This window comes from Arachis ipaensis, chromosome B1 (assembly GCF_059453495.1).
Source record: "Arachis ipaensis isolate K30076 ecotype BB chromosome B1, ASM5945349v1, whole genome shotgun sequence".
In the NCBI taxonomy this organism is placed as follows: Eukaryota; Viridiplantae; Streptophyta; class Magnoliopsida; order Fabales; family Fabaceae; genus Arachis; species Arachis ipaensis.
Window position 1 is genome coordinate 61,582,470 of NC_142436.1, and position 20,507 is coordinate 61,602,976.

Genomic DNA, 20,507 nt, shown 5'->3' on the forward strand with positions numbered 1-20,507 from the left:
ATCTACATTGTTTAGCTCCATCACTCCTCTTGTGTTCGCTCTTTCGGAAGCATAGAAGTAGTCATTTTCTGCTACTGTTTCAATAACATCTATAGCTTCCTCAATGGTCTTCTTCTTGTTCAAAGACCCTCCAGATGAATGATCTACTGCCTTCTTTGACTCATAAGAGAGCCCTTCATAGAAAATGTGCAGCTGGACCCATTCGTTGAACATGTCAGGTGGACACCTCCTTGTTAAGTCTTTGAACCTCTCCCATGCTTCATACAGAGTCTCACCATCCTGTTGCCTGAAGGTTTGAACCTCAGCTCTCAGCCTATTGATTCGTTGAGGAGGGTAGAATCTTGCTAAGAATTTGTTCACCACATCCTCCCAAGTTGTCAAGCTCTCCCTTGGGAAGGATTCCAGCCACTTGGCTGCCTTGTCTCTGAGTAAGAAGGGAAATAAGAGCAATCTATAGGCGTCAGGATGAACACCATTAGATTTTACTGTGTCACATATTCTCAGAAAGGTGGTCAAATGTTGGTTGGGATCTTCTTGAACACCTCCTCCAAACGAACAGTTGTTCTGAACAAGGGTGATGAGCTGTGGTTTAAGTTCAAAGTTGTTGGCATGGATTGTTGGCTTTTGGATACTACTTCCACAATTGCCTGGGTTTGGATTAATATAAGAGCCCAAAACTCTTCTATCCTCCCCAACATGATTTGCTCCACCTCCTCTGCCATGGTTGTGAGTCTCTTCTTCATGATGATTTTCCATGTTTTCTTCCATGTTTGGTTCAAAGTATTCCTCAAACTGTTCTTCCTCTTCTTCAGCACCAACTACTCGTTTTCCTCTTGCCTCCCTCCTTAGTCTAAGGAAGGTTCTCTCTGGTTCAGAATCAAAGGAAGTTGAAGCCCCGCTTCTTCTCCCTGTCATACAACCAACAAGTACAAGTAGAGAAGATAGGTGCAGACAGTATTTATGTCAGAATTGATGTTAGTTGTGGGTGATGCAATATATCAAACAGTTAGTGGGTTAGCAAACAGAATTGAAAATAACAAAGAAAAACAAAAGAGTAGATGGAGAAGGGAAGAAGTTTAACTAAAACAAAAAGCAAATCAATCAAACAGAAAATGAAATACACAAAATAAAATGCTCAATCTAGTGATCTTCCAATCTAATCATTGTTGATGCACAATCAATCCCCGGCAACGGCACCATAAACTTGATGCACGGAAAACTTGTCTCTCAACAAATGTCCCTTCGGCAAGTGTACCGAAGTTATCGTCAAGTAAAAACTCACAATAGAGTGAGGTCGAATCCCACAGGGATTGATTGATCAAGCAACTTTAATTAGAAGAATGTTCTAGTTGAGCGAATCCAGAATTTGGGTTGAGAGTTGCAGAAAATAAAATGGCGAGAATGTAAATAACAGAAAAGTAAATGCTAGAATTAAAGGACTGGAAGTAAATGACTGAAAATAAATTGCAGAATTGTAAATGGGAATGGGGGATTTGCTCATAAAAGTAAATCGCAGAAATTAAAGAGAATGGGTGAGATTAGAGATGGGGAGTTCATTGGGCTTAGGAGATGTTGCAATTCTCCGGATCAAGTTTATTTTCATCTCTTCCTCAATCAATATACTCATTGATCTCCTTGGCAATCTTAAGTGATTGAATTGCAATTTCTTGCAATTCAATCTCTCAAATCTTCATCAATAGCCAATTCCTTGGTCAATTGCTCATGAGAAGAGATGAAGTATGGTCACTGATTATACCACATGCATTTCCCAAACCAAGTATTGAGAGGGTTACAGTCACATACCCATCCAAACCCAATTTGGTCCAGCATGAGAAAGCATTTCTAGCTTGATCTCTTCATTCCTCTTCCAAGGTTCAAAAGAGATCCAAGTTTGAATAGCTTCTCTTCCAAGATAACTACTCAATTGGATGAAGATCGAAAGCTTTCAAGTAAAATCAAGAGGAAAGATAGAAGAAGAACAATGAAAATTAGTATTGATCCATCAAATTACAACAGAGCTCCCTAACCCAATGAAAGGGATTTAGTTGTTTATAGCTCTTGAAAATGAAAGTAAAGATGGAGAATACATCACAAAACTAGAAATTGCAAAGAAAGTAAATACAGAGTGTGGTTCTTCAGCCTCCAGAACTCCTTTACAATTCAAAGTTACTCCTATATATACTACTCTTCTCAGCTTCTAGTTTACTCTTCAAGTCTTGGGCCTTTGGATCTTGAGTTTGAAGCAGTTCTTTTCTTCATTTGGGCTTGGCTTTACTTGCAGAGAGAAAGTGCTAAGTGGGCAGAGACTTCAGCTCAGGACGTTAGGGGTGTTAATATTTAGTGAGAATATAAGTTCGAGAACGTTAGTGACACTTAACATTGTCACTAACGTTCCAATGCACCCCTTTGCCTTACGTTAAAACCCACGTTAACTAGGTTAACGTGGCTTTTAACGTTGCCTTGTTAGTCCTTCGAGAACGTTAGTGACACTCAACATTGTCACTAACGTTCCAGTGTGCCCCTTCTTATTTCACGTTAAAGCCCACGTTAACTAGGTTAACGTGGCTTCTAACGTGGTCCTTGTCAACCTTCGAGAATGTTAGTGACACTCAACATTTTTACTAACGTTCCAATGTGCCCCTGGGTCTCACGTTAGAGTCCACGTTAACTAGGTTAACGTGGCTTCTAACGTGGCCATCTTTTAGCCATCCCAACGTTAGTGACAATGTTGAGTGTCACTAACGTTGGCTCATCTTTCATTTCTCATCGTTAGCTTCCACGTTAACCAAGTTAACGTGGAGGTTAACGTGACTCTTGGGGGTTGTGTGGTTGCTTCAACGTTAGTGACAATGTTGAGTGTCACTAACGTTGTCGACAACTCTTCATCCTCTACGTTAATTCCCACGTTAACCTAGTTAACGTGGGAGTTAACGTGGTACTTAGCACCATAGGCCAACGTTAGTGACAATGTTGAGTGTCACTAACGTTGGCTTCTCTCCCTCCCCCTTAACGTTAGAGGCCACGTTAACTAGGTTAACGTGGCTTCTAACGTGGCCACTTATGAGTGATTGCCAACGTTAGTGACAATGTTGAGTGTCACTAACGTTGGCTCAACTTCTCTTCTCCACGTTAGAGTTTACGTTAGCTTGGTTAACGTGACTCTCTAACGTGGGCATTGATGGCTTTCTTTGAGAGTGTTATTGGCAATCACTTTTCTCATTAATCCTTGCAAGTTACCTCCCCTTTCTTGCTCCTTTTTGGTCCTGAAATCAAGCAACAAAGTGCATCAAAGCTCCAGTCCAAGTCATGAGTAATGCAACATAATATTTGTCACTAAACTTATGCAAAATCCTCATGAAATCATGTAAAATGCACAATGTGTGCTTGAGTCAAGGCATAAGTGAATATTTATCCAAAACTAGCTTATTTCCTAAAGAAATGCATGAAGCTAACCTAAAAACAGTAAAGAAAAGGTCAGTGAAACTGGCCAAGATGCCCTGGCATCACTCGGCCACAGGAAGGAGAACCACTTGTATTGTACCTCGCAATAGGAAATCGGGCAGTAGCCTCAGCACTGGTCCGAGAAGACGACAGTGGACAACAACTTATATACTTCATCAGTAAAGCACTACACGGGTCCGAACTGAACTACCAAAAAATAGAAAAATTCGCTACGATTTAGGAAATTGCACGATCGGCAAAATTCCTTCCGGCAAGTGCACCGGTTATCGTCAAGTAAAAACTCACAATAGAGTGAGGTCGAATCCCACAAGGATTGGTTGAATGAGCAATTCGGATTAGAAGTGTGTGCTAGTTGAGCGGAATCAAGATTTAGATGAGAATTGCGGAATGTAAAATTGGTGGGAAAAGTAAATGACAAGAAATTGAAATGGCGGAATCTTAAATTGCATGAATTAAAGAGCAGAAGCTAAATTGCTGAAATTAAAAGGGAATGGGGGTGATTGCATGAATTGATTTGCAGAATGTAAAGAGAAAGTGGAAATCAGAAATGGGGAATTCATTGGGTGTTAGGAGATATTGAGATCTCCGAATCAAAACATGTATATCTCTTCCTCAACCAATGCGTTCATTGAATTTTGCTTGGCAATCTTATATGATTGGATCCCAATCCCTTGGCTCACCAATTCTCTCTAAAAACAAACAAATTCCCAATCCCTTGGTTTAAATGTTCATAAGAAGAGATGATGCTCGATCACTGATTATACCACACAGTTTCATGAACCACAATTTGGTAGGATTACATGTCACAATATCCATCCAAACCCCAATCCAATTCACTGTGAGAAAGCTTCTCTAGCATGAATCCTCCATTCCTTTCCCAAGGTTCCGAAGGATTCCAATTATGGGTAGTTTCTTTCCCAAGACAACTACCCAATGTAATTAGAACGAGAAGCCTTCTAACAAAATTCAAGAGAAAAGATTGAAGAAGAAGATAAACTATTATTGATTCATTGAATTACAATAGAGCTCCCTAACCCAATGAAAGGGGTTTAGTGAGTCATAGCTCTGAATTCAACTACAAAGATATTAAAACTAGCTAAAATGAAAGGTAAAAGTTCTCTCTAACTTAAATTCTATCCTATTTATACACTTTCTATATTGAGCTTCTGTTGTGCTTCTTGGGCTTTGAGGCCTCTCCCTGCTTTCCTTTTGTCTTGGGTTTATGATCCATAATCTTGATGAGGCTGTTGATCCAAATTCTGTAACATTCATTGAGCCAACTTAGTGATAATCAAATAATGACACATGACTCAATAAATTGAGATTTCGAACTCATCAATCCTTCAGGCCCAATCCCATAAACCATGATATTCAATTGGGTTTCATACCAGAGTAAGTTTAAGTTAATGTTTGTGCTCAAAGACTAACTTAAACCGCAATATTTTTGGCCCAGAAACCTTTTCCAAGAGTGGCGTTTAAGTTGCAGTTTAAGCTTAAACTGCAGCTTAAACGCCAGACACGTCCAGTGAGGCCTTTTGTAGAAGCACGTTTAAGCTTCAGTTTAAGGTTAAACTGAAGCTTAAACGTGGAAATGGAAGAAGGCAGCCCTGGAGAGTCATGTAGTCGAACACGTTTAAGCTTCAGTTTAAGGTTAAACTGAAGCTTAAACATGGATATAGGAAGGTCAGCCCTGGGGTCGAACACGTTTAACCTCCAGTTTAAGGTTAAACTGGAGGTTAAACGTGGAAATGGAAGGAGGCATCCTGGAGGTCGAACACGTTTAACCTCCAGTTTAAGGTTAAACTGGAGGTTAAACTTGGAAGCTTAGAAGGGTAGCCCTGGAGGTGTCGAACACGTTTAAGCTCCAGTTTGAGGTCAAACTGGAGCTTAAACGTGGAAATGGAGAAAGCAACCCTGGAGGAAAGTTCTTGGTCGAACACGTTTAAGCTCCAGTTTGAGGTCAAACTGGAGCTTAAACGTGGAAATGGCTCCCTGGTGCACTTCCCATTTCTGGCGTTTAACCTCCAGTTTAAGGTTAAACTGGAGGTTAAACGTGGAACTCCTTCCTGAGTGGCATTATCATTCTGGCGTTTAATCTCCAGTTTGAGGTTAAACTGGAGGTTAAACTTCAATTCCAACATTTCTTAGCCTTCATGATTCTGGCGTTTAAGCTCCAGTTTAGGCTTAAACTGGAACTTAAACTCCACATGTGATATTCAAGCTTCCTTTATTGATTTTGTTGCTTCCTTGCTTAGCCTCTTCTTCCCTGAAATCATCCAAACAATTGCATCAAAGTCTTGCAAAAATTCATGAGAAATCTTCCATTCATAGCATTCAAGTAATATAACTAAAACTCATGGAATTTGCATCAAAATCATACTGTTTGGATGGTTCATTGCTTTGTTATTCATTTAACCATTCTTGGTTACTTAAAGCTCAAGAAAATGCATAAAACAACTAAAACTAACAGAAAAATGCTAGTGAAACTAGCCTAAGATGCCTTGGCATCACAACACCAAACTTAATACTTGCTTGTCCCTAAGCAAGTCCTGAGTTATTTGAGAAGAAAGTATGAAACAGAAAGCAATTACATTGGCTATATTAGCAAGCATTTGAAGTTCATCAGAAGGGTTTTATGCAGAAAGTTGCAGCATCACTTTTTCATACTTATCAGGTAAGATTATCACTTTTTCATTGCATCCATCAAACACTGCTATGGCCTCTTGTTATTCTTATGTCTTTGGCACTTTTCTCTTCTTTGTTTTTCTTTTCTTTTTCTTAGAGCTCCTTTGCTCCTTGTTTGCTTAGTGTCATGTGTTGCACAAGCCTTTGGCATTTTCTTTTTCTTATCAGTGCACTACACATATCCACTTTAGGCATTTTAGTTCACATTTCTTCTTGAGACATTGGTGCCCAGCACCTCTTTGTGTGACTAAATGTTTTGTATTTAGGTTGCTCTTGATAATGGACTTTTGGTTGATAATCCCGGGTTAGTTAACCCAAGTTACCAAGTGTTGAAACACTCCTCAGAACCTATTCATCCAAGCATATCCTTAATACATAAACACCACAGGCATTTGTCTCAGAAGTTCAAACCATTGGTGCCTAGCTTATTTTCTCAATTTTTTTGCTTTTTGGTTGCCTTTTTTCAGTGGCTTTTTCTTCTTCTTTTTCTTTCTTTTTCATGGCCAAAGACATTTATTCATCAAGATCCATAGACAGTTTTCAATTTCTACACAAAAAATGATAATTCTACACTCTATTTCCAGTGATCTGACTAAACAATCAAGCATGCATACCACCACTTAATTCTACTTGATTTGTCACTAATTGAGCCAAGTTACTTTTGTTCAAACTTTTCTTTTATTTTTGGAAACAGAACAAGCATGGCAAGCATTTGTTTAAGAAGGTGAAGTTATATCCAAACATCTAGGCATTCACTTTATTCAAAGCAATAAACAGACAAACATACTAGTAACTTCACATTCCAGAAAGATTCAACAATTACAGTTTAAACCAGAACAAGCATGCTTTTGTTTGCCCTTTTTAAAGAATTGTCAAGGAACAACACCACCTTGTGAAATTTCTTGTTTTCTCTTTGTTGCCAGGAAACAATTTGATTTCTCCTTCTTCTCCTAGTTGTTGCTTCATGTTCTTTCTAAGATCCTTGTTTCCTTTCCTGCAAAGAGTGATGAAGTTGCTTGTTTCTCAAGCACTTGAGTGGTTAGCTCAACTATGTATGGGCAAGTGTCTGAGTCTTAAGTTGGTGTGTGAACACCAAACTTAGTCTCCTAGCCATATGCAGCAATTGGGATCATATGCAGAAAACCTCATGTGCTTTTATTAAGAAAATAACTATGAACTAGAAAAAGAAACTATGAACTAGAAATTAAACTATTGTTTAAGTAGTTTCCCTGATTGGTTGGAGCTAGTGACTAGTCATGCTGAGGTAGAAATGTGCTTTTAATGAAGTTTTTTGGTGGAACACCAAACTTAGAATCTCACATTCACCCTTGAATTGTTTTGGTGTGCAACACCAAACTTAGCTCCTTACAATACAGATAAATCTACTTAACTCTTTTATTGAAATAACTAGAAAAGAAAAACTACCTTTGGTTGGGTTGCCTCCCAACAAGCGCTTCTTTAACGTCATTAGCTTGACATGCTGTTCCTGACTTTCTTCCTCTTCTTCCAGTTTGTTAAGAGGAATGACTTCAAGTGGATAAAGGAGCTAGTTAGTGCCCCTTGTTGTGAATGCTTCTTTCCAGCAAGCTTTTCCTTGTGATTGGCTTGAGTGAACTTGCTTGTTGGCTCAGGAGTTGGATTGTTCTTCGACCTTCTCTTCTTCATGGATATGATCCTTTGTTTCTCGGTCACAATCCTCATTTTGGTGCTTGTTTCTACTGCCTTCACATCCTTGATCTCAGAACTTGGTTGTTGTTGGACAGTTGGAGTATCCTGTTCATCAAAAGCTTCCTGAATTTGTGGTTCAATGAACCCTTCCTCTTTGCAACTCTCTGTGTCATTGGAGTGTGATCTCCCTTGATTGACTTTCTCCCTTTCTTGTTCTTCTGATTCCTCCCTTGGGTTTGCCATGGTATCACTAGAAGAATTGTGGGTAGGGATTTGCTTTGATAGATATCCAATTTGTGCTTCTAGCTTTTGAATGGCAGCACCATGATTTTGTAAGTTGGATATCACTTCTTCCTTAAAGCTTTTCAAATCGGCCACATCTCTGCCCATAGTTGCAATCATTCCTTCTATCCTGTTTAATTGATCTTGAAATTGTTGGTTCGGATTGGGTTGATGAGGTTGATTATCTTGGCTGTGATATGGTGGCTGGGAGTATGTGTTTTGTGTGGGCTGATAGAGTCTTTGGTTGGAGTGTTGGTAGTGGTATGACTCTTGTGTGTAGTGGAATGAGTCTTGTGGATAGTGAAATGAATTGTATGAATTTGAGAAGGAATTTTGTGCTGAGAAATGCTCAAGTGATGAAGAATTTGGATATGTAAAACTAGGAGGTGAGGTTGGATAATTCAGAGGTGATGGCTCTTGATGAATGGGGTGTGAATAAGTGAAATCTCTTTGGTTTTGATCTTCCCAGCCACAACTTGAGTAGTGATCAAATTCACCAAAACATGGACCATTTTGTGGCTCTGGGAAGTACCCCGTTTCCTGTTCCTGATACTCCCACCCACCATGAGCATAATAACATGAATCATTCTGTGGTGGTGGAGAGTTTCTCATGAATTTTGATTGACCAAAAGATGATGGATACTCCTTTCTTTTTTGCAATGTGCTCAGTCTCAAACAATACTCATCCAAAGATAGTGGAAATTCCATAGTGAGGCAATATCACAAACAGCTAGTGGTTAGTATGCTAACAAGTGAATAAGCAAAGAAAACAAATTAAAATTTGCAGAAATTAGCAGTAATAAACTGAAACAAAAACTATTAACAAAAGAAAAGAAAAATTGCTCAATCTAGTTAACTTCCAATTGGAGAATTGTCAATCGAAAACCAATCCCCGGCAACGGCGCCATAAACTTGATGCGCATAAACTAGTTATGCTACGATTTAGGAAATTGCACGATCGGCAAAATTCCTTCTGGCAAGTGCACCGGTTATCGTCAAGTAAAAACTCACAATAGAGTGAGGTCGAATCCCACAAGGATTGGTTGAATGAGCAATTCGGATTAGAAGTGTGTGCTAGTTGAGCGGAATCAAGATTTAGATGAGAATTGCGGAATGTAAAATTGGTGGGAAAAGTAAATGACAAGAAATTGAAATGGCGGAATCTTAAATTGCATGAATTAAAGAGCAGAAGCTAAATTGCTGAAATTAAAAGGGAATGGGGGTGATTGCATGAATTGATTTGCAGAATGTAAAGAGAAAGTGGAAATCAGAAATGGGGAATTCATTGGGTGTTAGGAGATATTGAGATCTCCGAATCAAAACATGTATATCTCTTCCTCAACCAATGCGTTCATTGAATTTTGCTTGGCAATCTTATATGATTGGATCCCAATCCCTTGGCTCACCAATTCTCTCTAAAAACAAACAAATTCCCAATCCCTTGGTTTAAATGTTCATAAGAAGAGATGATGCTCGATCACTGATTATACCACACAGTTTCATGAACCACAATTTGGTAGGATTACATGTCACAATATCCATCCAAACCCCAATCCAATTCACTGTGAGAAAGCTTCTCTAGCATGAATCCTCCATTCCTTTCCCAAGGTTCCGAAGGATTCCAATTATGGGTAGTTTCTTTCCCAAGACAACTACCCAATGTAATTAGAACGAGAAGCCTTCTAACAAAATTCAAGAGAAAAGATTGAAGAAGAAGATAAACTATTATTGATTCATTGAATTACAATAGAGCTCCCTAACCCAATGAAAGGGGTTTAGTGAGTCATAGCTCTGAATTCAACTACAAAGATATTAAAACTAGCTAAAATGAAAGGTAAAAGTTCTCTCTAACTTAAATTCTATCCTATTTATACACTTTCTATATTGAGCTTCTGTTGTGCTTCTTGGGCTTTGAGGCCTCTCCCTGCTTTCCTTTTGTCTTGGGTTTATGATCCATAATCTTGATGAGGCTGTTGATCCAAATTCTGTAACATTCATTGAGCCAACTTAGTGATAATCAAATAATGACACATGACTCAATAAATTGAGATTTCGAACTCATCAATCCTTCAGGCCCAATCCCATAAACCATGATATTCAATTGGGTTTCATACCAGAGTAAGTTTAAGTTAATGTTTGTGCTCAAAGACTAACTTAAACCGCAATATTTTTGGCCCAGAAACCTTTTCCAAGAGTGGCGTTTAAGTTGCAGTTTAAGCTTAAACTGCAGCTTAAACGCCAGACACGTCCAGTGAGGCCTTTTGTAGAAGCACGTTTAAGCTTCAGTTTAAGGTTAAACTGAAGCTTAAACGTGGAAATGGAAGAAGGCAGCCCTGGAGAGTCATGTAGTCGAACACGTTTAAGCTTCAGTTTAAGGTTAAACTGAAGCTTAAACATGGATATAGGAAGGGCAGCCCTGGGGTCGAACACGTTTAACCTCCAGTTTAAGGTTAAACTGGAGGTTAAACGTGGAAATGGAAGGAGGCATCCTGGAGGTCGAACACGTTTAACCTCCAGTTTAAGGTTAAACTGGAGGTTAAACTTGGAAGCTTAGAAGGGTAGCCCTGGAGGTGTCGAACACGTTTAAGCTCCAGTTTGAGGTCAAACTGGAGCTTAAACGTGGAAATGGAGAAAGCAACCCTGGAGGAAAGTTCTTGGTCGAACACGTTTAAGCTCCAGTTTGAGGTCAAACTGGAGCTTAAACGTGGAAATGGCTCCCTGGTGCACTTCCCATTTCTGGCGTTTAACCTCCAGTTTAAGGTTAAACTGGAGGTTAAACGTGGAACTCCTTCCTGAGTGGCATTATCATTCTGGCGTTTAACCTCCAGTTTGAGGTTAAACTGGAGGTTAAACTTCAATTCCAGCATTTCTTAGCCTTCATGATTCTGGCGTTTAAGCTCCAGTTTAGGCTTAAACTGGAACTTAAACTCCACATGTGATATTCAAGCTTCCTTTATTGATTTTGTTGCTTCCTTGCTTAGCCTCTTCTTCCCTGAAATCATCCAAACAATTGCATCAAAATCTTGCAAAAATTCATGAGAAATCTTCCATTCATAGCATTCAAGTAATATAACTAAAACTCATGGAATTTGCATCAAAATCATACTGTTTGGATGGTTCATTGCTTTGTTATTCATTTAACCATTCTTGGTTACTTAAAGCTCAAGAAAATGCATAAAACAACTAAAACTAACAGAAAAATGCTAGTGAAACTAGCCTAAGATGCCTTGGCATCAACGGTTCCTCAAACAAAACTGGAAGTGGCACAGGCGTGATAATAGAAAGCGATCAGAGAACTGATGACTTGCTTCATCTACCATTCTTTCTTGCATAAAGAAGACCATAAAAGAGCTTAAATCTCATTTGATCAGTACAATTCACGCATTATTTGATGAATATTATGGTACACTACTTTGAGATGAGTTGTGCTAAATTTCAGGTGAAAAAGGTATCAAAAATGGGTAGAAGAGAAACAAGAAGCTGGGCGTGTGAAACTGGCGTGCCACTTGGGAGCAAACGCCACAAAAATGCACTGGCGTGGCACGCCAGGAGCTAGGCGTGGCACGCCAGTACTAAATTCCAGAGGGGAAGTCATAGCATGCATGTGGGTGTGGCACGCTAGTACAAAGTTCCAGAGAGCAACAACGGAGGACACAAAAGGGGCGTGGCACGCCAGGTTGGGCGTGGCACGCCTAACCCACCATTCCAAGAAGAACCTCCACTATGGCGTGCCACCTGGTATCGAAGGCGTGGCACGCCAGCTCCAAGAAGTCACTTGGGCGTGCCACTTAAGAGCCCAGGCGTGGCACGCCAAGCTTGAAGAGTTCACAAATCCATGGGCGTGTCACTTGAATAACATGGCGTGGCACACTGGTAAAATAATCCAGAGAAGGGGCTGAAGGGAATTGAAGACTAGGCGTGCCACTTGGTATCGAAGGCGTGGAATGCCAACCCAAGCATATCACTATGGCGTGCCACTTGAAGGCTGAGGCGTGGCACGCCAACTACTAGAACCAAGGCAAGATCATGGGTGTGGCACGCCAGCCTTTAGACGTGGCACGCTGGTATAAGTTTCTAGAGAAGATGAAGGAGGCCAATTACATGGGGCGTGCACTTGGTATCGAAGGCGTGGCACGCCACTCACTATTCTTCACTTAGGCATGCCACTTGAATCCCAGGTATGGCACGCCCGTGTCATTCAGAGAGCAAAGAAGCATTGGGGCATGCCACTTGAGTTCGTGGCATGGCATGCCAAACAGAAGAACAAATCACTCACAAAGGGGCGTGACACGCCAGACCCTGGGCATGCCACGCTAGTGCAACTTTCCAAAGAAGCTTAGCCAAGCCTAGAGCAAGGGCGTGGCACGCCAGACCCTGGGCGTGCCACGCTAGTTCAAGTTCCCAGAGGCAAAGAGAAAGGGAAAAAGGCTAGGGCGTGCCACTTGAGCTCAAAGGCGTGGCACGCCAAGGTTGTTAGAAAGACGAGCGTGCCACTTGAAGGGCTGGGCGTGGCACGCCAAGCTAAAATTAAAGAGCACGTGATACGCCACTAGAGCGCCAATCACACGCCAGGTGGGAGGTCACACTTATTGAGCTTCTTTTCCCTCCAAAATGTAATTTTCCTTTTTCACTTTTATAATTCTTTTATTTTACTAAGAGTAGTATAAATACCCCCAAGGAGTACTGAAGAAGGGGGTTAAGCAGTTAGTTTTAGATCCACTTTTACACTTCACTTTTGAGTACTTTTTGAGCTATGAGTAGCTAATTTCCCTCTCATTGAGAGAGGAGCTCTGTTATACTTGATGGATTGATAATAGTAAAATTCTTCTTCTCTTCATCTTCTCTTTGATTTGCTAAAAGGAATTTCGTTCTTAATGCTTAGTGTTCAATTATCTTGGAAAAGAGATTGAATGCAATTGGGTTTCATGGGAACCTTGGGAAAGGAAACATGAAACCATGCTTGAAATCCCTTCTCACACTTGAGTAGAATCTGGGTTTTGGTGTTTGGATATGTGACATATAATCCTCCCTCTACTTGGACCTATAATAGTGTGTGGTATAATCAGGGACCAAGCATATCTCTCTTCATGAGCAATTAGACCAAGGAATTGGCTATTGATCAAGATCTGAGAGATTGAGTCACCAAGGGATTGAGGCTCAATCAATCATGATTGCCAAGAGGTCAATGAGTTGCATGATTGAAGAGGATATAAGCAAGATTTGATCCAACGAGACAACATCTCCTGATCTCAATGAATTTCCCCATTCTTATCTTCCCTTCTCTCTTTATAGCTTAATTTTACATTCAGAAATTCCCCATTCTCATTTACATTCAAGTCATTTATGATTTTGCACTTTACATTCTGCCATTTCCATTTCTGCACTTTACTGTTTTTCTTTATATTCTAGCCATTTACATTTATGTCATTTACAATTCTACACTTCACAATCTTATTGATCCGCTTGACTAATTCATCAATTATTTAAAGCTGCTCGAATTTGCCAATCTCTGTGGATATGATCCCACTCCACTGTGGGTTATTACTTGACGATAATTTTGGTGCGCTTGCCAAAAGAACTAATTCACTAATTTTTGAATGGGGTGTGAATTAGATTCATCAAGTTTTATGACACTGTTGCCAGAGATTGGCTTAAATTTGACAGTGATTAAATTGATTGGAGAGCTAGATTAAACAATTTAAAATTCCTTGTTATTTTAATTTCTTTTATTTAGCACCTTTTATTTTTTTTTCTTCTTTCTATTTCCACTATGAGTTCTATTTCTTTCTTCTTTGATTATTTTTATTCATCATCCATATTTCTACTCTTCTAACTGTTCGATTACTTGCACCAACAAGGCTAACCACTAATCCCAACAAGGTTTTCCCTACTGCACTTGTTCTCTGCTGGTTATTTGCCAATTGTATGATAGGTAGAATAGGAGAGACTTCATCTCCCTTTGATAGTGAAATTGAGAGGACCCTCCTTAGGCGAAAGAGGGAAGCAAGAGGCAAAGACATAATTGGAGAGGAACTAGTAGAGGAAAATCTAGAAACCACCATGGAAGAAGAAGCACATGACCATGTTGAAGAGGAGGCTGGCAATCATGCTGGGCAAGAAAGGAGAGTCTTAGGCTCTTACATCAACCCAAACCCAGGAAATTGTGGCAGCAGCATCCTAAAGCCAACAATTCATGCCAATAATTTTGAGCTGAAGCCTCAGCTCATCACACTTGTTCAGAATAATTGCTCATATGGAGGAAGTGCCCAAGAAGACCCTAATCAACATCTCAACACATTCTTGAGGATATGTGATACTATAAAGTCCAACGGAGTACACCCCGACATCTACAAACTACTCTTGTTCCCTTTCTCACTCAAAGATATGGCAGCAAAGTAGTTGGAATCATTCTCCAAGGATAGCCTAACTACATGGGAGGAGGTCGTGAACAGATTCCTTGCAAGATTTTACCCTCCACAAAAAATCAACAGGCTGAGAGCTAAGGTGCAAACCTTCAGACAACAAGAAGGAGAAACACTCTATGAGGCATGGGAGAGATTTAAAGATCTGACAAGAAGATGCCCACCAGAAATGTTCAATGAGTAGGTACAACTACATATCTTTTTGAGGGGCTATCCTATGAATCAAAGAAGGCTGTGGATCATTCTTCAGGAGGCTTACTCAATAAGAAGAAAATCATTGAAGAAGCCAAAGATGTCATTGAAACTGTAACTAAAAATGAGTATTTCTATGCTTCAGAAAGGACTCAGAAGAAAGGAGTGCTAGAACTCAACTCTGTAGATACTTTGTTAGCTCAGAACAAGGAAATTACAGCTCAAATAACAGCTTTAACCAAGAAGATGGAGGCCAATCAAGTCTTAGTCATTCAAGACCAAACCCCTCAACAAGAAAGGAATGCACCAGAATCTGAAGGTGACTGGGAACAAGCTAATTATGTGAACAACTTATCCAGACCACCATATGACCCACATTCTAAGACATACAATCCAGGTTGGAAAAACCACCCAAATTTTGGGTGGGAAAATCAACAAAACCACAACCAGAACCACAACAAACCTTATTCATCAAATCAGCATTTCAACCACAATCCCAACCATAAAACAGGGAACCATAGACCCTACCATAACTCACAAAACACATCATACCATAGTAACCAACCCATACACAATAATCTCAATCAAGATGCACCATCCTCAACTATCAACCATGTGAAATCAAGAGCAACTTTGAGAGGATGGAGGCTGCAATAGCACAATTGTCATCACAGATTATAGGAGCAGTCTTCACCCTTATGGACAGACAAGCACAAACTAAAAGAAGGATAGACGCTAATCAAGAGGAATACAGGTCAAATCTGAAAAATTAAGGCGCAGCGATCTCAAAGTTGGAAGCACAAGTGGGGATTTTATCCAACCAAATCCCACTTCCCATACACACATTTCCCAGTGATACCATGGCTAACCCAAGAGGGGAATGCAAGGCCATTACACTAAGAAGTGGAAAGGTTGTGGAGGAAGGAACCTCAAGCAAAGACAATCATGAAGAAGTTGAAGAAAATCATAGGAATAAGGATGAAGGAGAGATCCCTGCTCCACCTCAACCAAAACTAGTCTTGAAGCCTTATGTGCCAAAAGCACCATACTCGCAAAGACTGGGAAAAGGTAGGAAGGATGGTCAATTCTCTAAGTTCCTAGAGATCTTCAAGAAGCTCCAAATCAACATACCATTTGCTGAGGCATTAGAACAAATGCCACTCTATGCCAAATTTTTGAAGGAGCTTATAACCAAAAAGAGGAATTGGGAGGCAAAAGAGACCATAGTGTTGACTGAGGAATGCAGCGCCATCATACAGAAGAAGCTGCCTCAAAAGCTAAAAGACCCAGGGAGTTTTTAAATCCCCTACATCATAGGGGATATCACTATTGAGAAAGCTTTGTGTGATTTGGGAGCTAGCATAAATCTTATGTCCCTAACCATGATGAGAAGATGAAGATTGAGGAAGCCAAGCCAACAAGAATGGCACTCCAATTGGCTGATAGAACATTTAAGTTTCCACATGGGGTGGTGGAAGACTTGCTAGTGAAAGTGGGAGAATTCATTTTCCCTACTAATTTAGTTGTGCTGGACATGGAAGAAGAGGCTAACACATCAATTATCCTAGGAAGACCATTTCTAGCTACTGCTGGAGCCATCATTGATGTGCAAAAAGGGGAACTAGTCTTGAGGTTGCATGAAGAAAAAATGGTCTTCTACGTCTTTAAAGCAATGAGTTACCCCAAAGAATCCATAGGAGAATGCATGCTGGTAGACACCATGGAATAGATAGTTCAAGAAGTCTTGGAAGAAGAACAATGTGGAGGAACCATTGAGCTGGAACAAGCACCAGATGGAGAACCACCACAAGCAACCATAAGAAACTCAATCATGCCAACCACTACAGACAATAAAGATGCAGAGTCACCGAAACTAGGGCTGAAAACCTTACTACCCAGCTTAAAATATGCATATTTGGGTGCCAACAACACTCACCCAGTGATCATAAATTCAAGTCTGAGTAAGGAACAAGAAGAGGAGCTTATCCAAGTGCTGAGACAACATAAGGATGCCATAGGCTGGACACTTGCAGATTTAAAAGGGATTAATCTTTCAATGTGTATGCATAAAATCCTGCTTGAAGAAGATACCAAACCTTCAAGGCAGCAACAAAGGAGGCTGAACCCAACTATGAATGAAGTGGTTCAGAAAGAAGTGTTGAAATTGTAGCAAGCAGGGGTGATCTACCCCATCTCAGACAGCCCTTGGGTAAGCCCGGTGCAAGTAGTCCCTAAGAAGGGAGGGATCACTGTTGTGGAAAATGAGAAGAATAAATTAATACCCACAAGGACAGTGACCGGATGGCGTATGTGCATTGACTACCGAAAACTTAATGAAGCCACCCGGAAGGATCACTTTCCCCTACCTTTCATGGACCAGATGCTTGAAAGATTGGCAGGACATGAGTATTATTGCTTCCTGGATGGGTATTCGGGCTACAATCAAATTGTTGTAGACCCCAAGGATCAAGAAAAACTTCATTTACTTGTCCATATGGTGTCTTTGCTTATAGGAGAATGCCCTTTGGATTGTGAAATGCACCTGCAACATTCCAAAGGTGCATGCTCTCCATTTTTTCAAACATGATTGAGAAGTTCATAGAAGTATTCATGGATGACTTTTCTGTGTTTGGAAACTCATATTCTAATTGCCTATACCATCTTGCTCTTGTGCTAAAAAGGTGTCAAGAAACCAACCTGGTTTTAAACTGGGAGAAGTGCCATTTTATGGTGACTGAAGGGGTTGTTCTTGGTCACAAAATTTCAAAAGATGGCATAGAAGTGGTGATGCACGAAAAACTTGTCTCATAACAAATTTCCTTCGACAAGTATACCGAATTTGTCGTCAAGTAAAAACTCACAATAGAGTGAGGTCGAATCCCACAAGGATTGATTGATCAAGCAACCTTAATTAGAGGAATATTCTAGTTGAGCGAATCAGAAATTTAGTTGAGGATTGCAGAAAATTAGATGGCGGGAAAGTAAATGGCAGAAAGTAAATTACAGAATCTTAAATGGGAATGGGGGAATTGCTCATAAATGTAAATGACAGAAATTAAAGAGAATGGGTAAGATCAGAAATGGGGAGTTCATTGGGCTTAGGAGATGTTGCATTCTCCGGATCAATCTCATTTACATCTCTTCCTCAATCAATGCACTCATTGATCTCCTTGGCAATCTTAAGTGATTGAATTACAATTTCTTGTAATTCAATCTCTCAAATCTTGATCAATAGCCAATTCCTTGGTCAATTGCTCATGAGAAAAGATGAAGTATGGTCACTGATTATACCACATGCATTTCCCAAATCAAGCATTGAGAGGATTATAGTCACGTATCCATCCAAACCCAATTTGGTTCAGCATGAGAAAGCATTTCTAGCTTGATCTCTTCATTCCTCGTCCAAGGTTCAGAAGAGATCCAAGTATGAATAGTTTCTTTTCCAAGATAACTACCCAATTGGATGAAGATCGAAAGCTTTCAAGTAAAATCAAGATAAAAGATAGAAGAAGAATAATGAAAACTAGTATTGATCCATCAAATTACAACAGAGCTCCCTAACCCAATGAAAGGGGTTTAGTTGTTCATAGCTCTAGAAAGTGAAAACAAAGATGGAGAATACATAATAAAAACTAGAAGTGCAGAGAAAGTAAATACAGGGAGTAGTTCTATGCTATTTTCCAACTCCCAGAACTCCCTAAATAATTCAAAGCTACTCCTATATATACTACTCTTCTCATCTTCTAGTTGGTTCTTCAAGTCTTAGGCCTTTGGATCTTGAGTTTGAAGCAGTTCTCTTCTTCGTTTGGGCTTAGCTTTACTTGCAGAGAGAAAGTGTGAAGTGGGCAGAGACTTTTGCTCAGAACGTTAGGGGTGTTAACGTTTAGTGAAAATATGAGTTCAAGAACGTTAGTGACAATCAACTTTCTCACTAACGTTTCCTAAGTAAAAGCCACGTTAACTTCAACGTTAGTGGCACAAACGTTGCCACTAACGTTGCCTCTAGGTCCTTCGCACATGTTATTGGGACTCAGCTTTCCCAATAACGTTGAAAAGCCCCCTTTGCTCTTACGTTAGAGCCCACGTTAACTTAGTTAACATGGCTCTTTAACGTGGGCTTGCCATCCTTCGAGAACGTTAGTGACACTCAACATTGTCACTAACGTTCCAATGTGCCCCCATGTGTCACGATAGAGTCCACGTTAACTAGGTTAACGTGGCTCTTTAACGTGGCCATGCTTAGCGATCCCCAACGTTAGTGACAATGTTGAGTGTCACTAACGTTGGCTCATTATTTACTCATCTACGTTAGCTTCCACGATAACTAAGTTAACGTGGGAGTTAACGTGGCTCATAGTGGCTTGTGTGGTTCCTTCCAACGTTAGTGACAATGTTGAGTGTCACTAACGTTGACCATCACCTTCTTCTTTCACGTTAGCCTCCACGTTAACTAAGTTAACGTGGAAGTTAACGTGGCTCCTTGGGGTTGTGTGGTTGCTTCCAACGTTAGTGACAATGTTGGGTGTCACTAACGTTGTCGACCACCCTTTCCTCTTTTTGACGTTAGAGGCCACGTTAACTAAGTTAACGTGGACTCTAACGTGGCCACTTATGAGCATTGGCCAACGTTAGTAATAATGTTAAGTGTCACTAACGTTGGCTCAAATTCCCTTCTTCACATTAGAGTTCACGTTAACTTAGTTAACGTGACTCTTAACGTGGGTAATGATGGCTTCGAGAGCGTTATTGGCAGTCACTTTTCTCATTAACTTTGCAAGTTACCTCCCATTCCTTGCTTCCTTTGGTCCTGAAATCAAGCAATAGAGTACATCAAAGTTCTAGTCCACGTTATGGGTAATGCAGCATACAATTTGTCACTAAATTCATGCAAAATCCTCATGAAATCATGTAAAATGCACAATGTATGCTTGAATCCAGGTGTAAGTGAATATCTACCCAAAACTAGCTTATTTCATAAGATAATGCATGAAACTACCCTAAAAATAGTAAAGAAAAGATCAGTAAAACTGGCCAAAATGTCCTAGCATCACAACACCAAAGTTAAAGCTTGCTTGTCCCTAAGCAAGTACTGGAACAAGAGAATGATGAATGAAATGCCAAGAGAAATGAGTCATTCTTGTGGAAGTCATGTCACTGATTTTATGGTGGTTTCATACATAGCAACTTAGGTTCATTCCTGGCTTTCAGACCTTTATCATGCCCTACAATACTCACTTTGCTTACATCCCATGAGACTTTTATTCATTGATCCTTTTATTGTCATTTCAGGGCTTATTGGTGTCCTTCAGGCTAAGTGTTCTGTAAGGGGGCAACTCTTTAAGATAAGCTTTCAGCCAACACTCCCGAACCAGTTGGTTCAAGGTGCTAGGTGTTGAGACACTCCTAAGGACTTACTTGCTCAAGTCTCTCCCCCATACATGCACACCACAGGCATATAGTTTATTCTTTTTCTTTACTTGAGGCCTTGGTGTCCAGCACCTCTTTGGGTTACTAAATGTTCTGTGGTGAGAGTTGCTCTTGATAGTGGACTTTCAGTTGATAATCCCGAGTTAGTTAACCCAAGTTACCAAGTGATAAGGCACTCCTAAGAGCTTATTCATCCAAGTAGATCCCTCACACAGGAACACCACAGACACATGCCTCAAGATTTAAAACCATTGGTGCCTAGCCTTATTGCTTACTCTTTTCCTTTTATTCCTCAACCTTGATTGTTCTTTCCCTTTTTCTTATTAGGATCTTCTTACTTAGCTATTCTCATGGGGTGTGTCTCAAGCA

General features: G+C 40.1%; 1 non-coding gene across 1 annotated transcript; it reads left to right on the forward strand.

Annotated features, from left to right (window-relative positions):
- Positions 1-211: 211 nt before the first annotated feature.
- Positions 212-315, forward strand: LOC148576779 (small nucleolar RNA R71). The gene has a single exon (XR_015904528.1). It is a non-coding gene; the product is annotated as a small nucleolar RNA R71 (small nucleolar RNA).
- Positions 316-20,507: the final 20,192 nt, after the last annotated feature.